Genomic DNA, 3,460 nt, shown 5'->3' on the forward strand with positions numbered 1-3,460 from the left:
CCGGCGATATGGAGTGGCGCTCAACTGCGCTTGCGCTGATGTAAGCGCTCCCTCTCCCGTTTCCAGTGCGCTCAAATCCACTTTCTTTCACAACTAAAATTTGACATTATGAAATTCACCTCGTTAACAAACATTAGATAACGATGTTATATAGTAGCCTACACGCACATGATTGTACTTTAGGCTACAGCAGTATAAAACGGATAACTATTATTAGGCTACTATTACCAAATGTTAGGCTATCGCATAGGCATTTGACTTTTAAAAAGCTGGGAATTTGAAAAATTGCGCCATGACGCCCATTAATAACAAATGTATTGTCCGGATTTTACTTGTTGCCTTGCATCTGGTGGGAGCAGTAGTTAATTGGTGTAACTCCAAATCTAGTAGGCTATCTTTCTTAACCCCCATCACACATAATTTGATTTATAATATTACTACTACTAACAACAGCAACAACATCATCATCATCATCATCATCATCATCATCATCATCATCATCATCATCAACAACAACAATAATAATAATAACAATAATACAAACAATAACAACATTATTATTATTATTATTATTATTATTATTATTATTATTATTATTATTATCATTATCATCATGCTGTTCTGTGAACATCCCACCCAACTGTAATGAATGCTCTAGTAGTAGCCTAATATTCTTATGTAGTTCAGTGATACAACCAAAGAGGTTGGATATTTAATAAAGAGGACTCGAAACACGCCCACTCAATGCAAAAGCGAGTGCTCAAAATTCGGTCTCCTAAGGGGGCGTTGTCCCTCCTTCTTATTCTCTTTTCGTGGTGTTTGCACACGACGGGTGCTACCGCCATCTACAGCGCTAAGGGGACTTCATTGATTCTCAACCTCAGGACTCCGAAGGTCTCCTAACCGAAGGTCTCCTAAAGGGGCGTTCACCCGACATAAAGTGGATACCGGAAAAGAAACAAAATGACGCTTCTTGTTAGATCTACTTTCTTTGATACAACCCTCTGCCCTCTGCCTCTCTGCCTGCCTCTGCCATTTCTCCATTGCTCTGAAACAGTAGCCCACCACTAGGGGGAGTTACACACTAAAACTTCAAACACATGAACAAGAACAGTATTTAAAGCACATTAGGCCTATTCTACTATTTTGATGTCAATGTTTGATCAGGCCTCATTTGAGATGGCAGACTGAAGCAATGCCAAATATTTTTTGACAGCCTAAAGGGCTCTGCATACTTCACGTGCGCACTTTGGCGCGTTTGGCGCGAGAACCATTAATGACGTCATCACTTGCGCCAGACTATTCATACTTCAAAAGCGCCCTAACATACCGGTAGGCCTACTGAACAGGGCGTTTCCCAAAAGACCATTTAAGTAGTGAGCCAGGCCGTACCCTATGCAACACCTTCAGTGTCTCTTCTAGTCAGGCCAGGAGCAATACCAATATACAGTATATCACGAAAGTGAATACACCCCTCACAGTTTTGCAGATTTTTGAGTATATCTTTTCATAGGAAAGCATTACAGAAATTTCACTTTGACACAATGATTAGTGACCTTTTAACAACATATTTAACCGCTTAAATTTCTTGTTCACTCAGAAAAAAACTAAATACAGCCATTAATGTTTGAACATGTACTCACAAAAGTAAGTACACCCCAGATTATAATCCGGTAGAGAAGGGGCTGTGTTGGCTCGAATCGTCTCGAATTGAAACGAAATGAAAAGGGATGAAAAGGGAGGTCATCAGTGTGCGTTTCAACCTTTCTTTGCATTGAACTTTTACATTTTGAGTCTGCATCTGGCTTAAATAGATTGGTGTGAGATTTGAATGCAATCCTATGGAGAATATCAGGATCTGCTTCAGTAGTCACAGTGCATGGTGACATGCATGTGTCTTTTAGGTGTATTTCAGATTGCAAATGTTGACAGCATTCATGCATCCCCAAACCATGTCAGTCCCACTACCATGCTTGGCTATGGAGAGGATACACCTTTTTTGTAAAACTCACTTGTTTACCACCACACATGCTTGACACCATCTAAAGCAAATTTGTTTATCTTGGTCTCAAGAGAGATGAACAGACCAAGGATATGGATCACTGGAACCATGTTGTGTGATCTGAAGAGACCAAGATAAACAAATATACTTTTAAATCTTTATTTTTCGAGTTAGGAGAGTGGAGGAGAGACAGGAAGCGAGTTGGGAGAGATAGACGGGGAAGGATCGACAAATGACCCAGGCCGGAATCAAACCTGGGTCGCTGGTGTAGGCTAGCAGGCTCCGTTAGAGTCACGTCTGGCTAATTTCTAGGAGAACAAAGGCATTGTGTGTGTCAGTGTGTGTGTGTCTGTGTGTGTGTGTGTTTTTTTTTAAACTGATGTTCTTCAATCAGACTTCAATCAGGTCCTGGCCCCTTGCCCCCCCCTCAGCCCCATGTGTGATTTGCAAGGGAATAATGGACGTTCCTCACAAATACTTTCACTTATTAATACCTTATTTTTAAGACACACTGGGAAATATTACCATGTTTGATTGTATGGAATTTAAATAAGCATTGTCAACGCAACAGAAGCGACTGAAATTGTATAAACATTTCCAGTATCCTCCCCACTCAAGCAAAACTATAAGGGCGTTTTCTCTCAGTTTCTCCTCTGACTCAGAGTGCATCACTTGGAATGTCTCAATGCAAAAGGCCACCAAGCAAAATCTGCCAACCGTGTCTTATTGTCAATGTGAAAACACTTTGAGATAGCTGCATAACTGTATATAAACTGGGCTATACAAATACAGTCATAGCATATATACTAGGGGTGTAATACAAAAACCATGGTTCTGTGTACCTTGGTTTTTGGGGTCACAGTTCAGTACATTTTTGGTACAGTATGGAAAAAACATTCAAACTGCTACTTTGGATCGGAGATTTCATCATTGTAAGAAATAGTACTTTTCTCAAAATCTCACAAAGAACAAGCCTCTACAACTGTTTATATTACCTGTACCATGTCTACCCACTATTTGTTAAATTTGCACAACAGTAGTCAAATGGACTCATAGTGTTGCTTCCTAACTGGACATGCTGATATCACAAAAGTGATCCACACTGATCATTGTGACATAAAAGAGACAATGCGTTTACCCCTTTGCGCAGAGCCTATGTTTTCACCTTATTGTCCTCAAAATTGTAATGACTAAGTCTTAATCTCTTATCTAAGGCTCTCATATCAATGTTATGATGTAGTTGAGTCATTCCAGCAAAGTCTGATTGGGTCTGAACTGATCATGGAATGTAGGTGGGCGCATCTGTACAAAGAGGTTATATTCCATGATCAGTTCACATGATTTTTAAGCAATTTTGATTACTTTAACCCTCAATGTAACCTAGAAATAAGATATTGCATTGTGTAAAATATTGATATACAACATAAGTAGCCATTTAAGTGCCCTTAGTTAACTTTC

The sequence above is a fragment of the Engraulis encrasicolus genome, chromosome 10 (assembly GCF_034702125.1).
Source record: "Engraulis encrasicolus isolate BLACKSEA-1 chromosome 10, IST_EnEncr_1.0, whole genome shotgun sequence".
Taxonomy (NCBI): domain Eukaryota; kingdom Metazoa; phylum Chordata; class Actinopteri; order Clupeiformes; family Engraulidae; genus Engraulis; species Engraulis encrasicolus.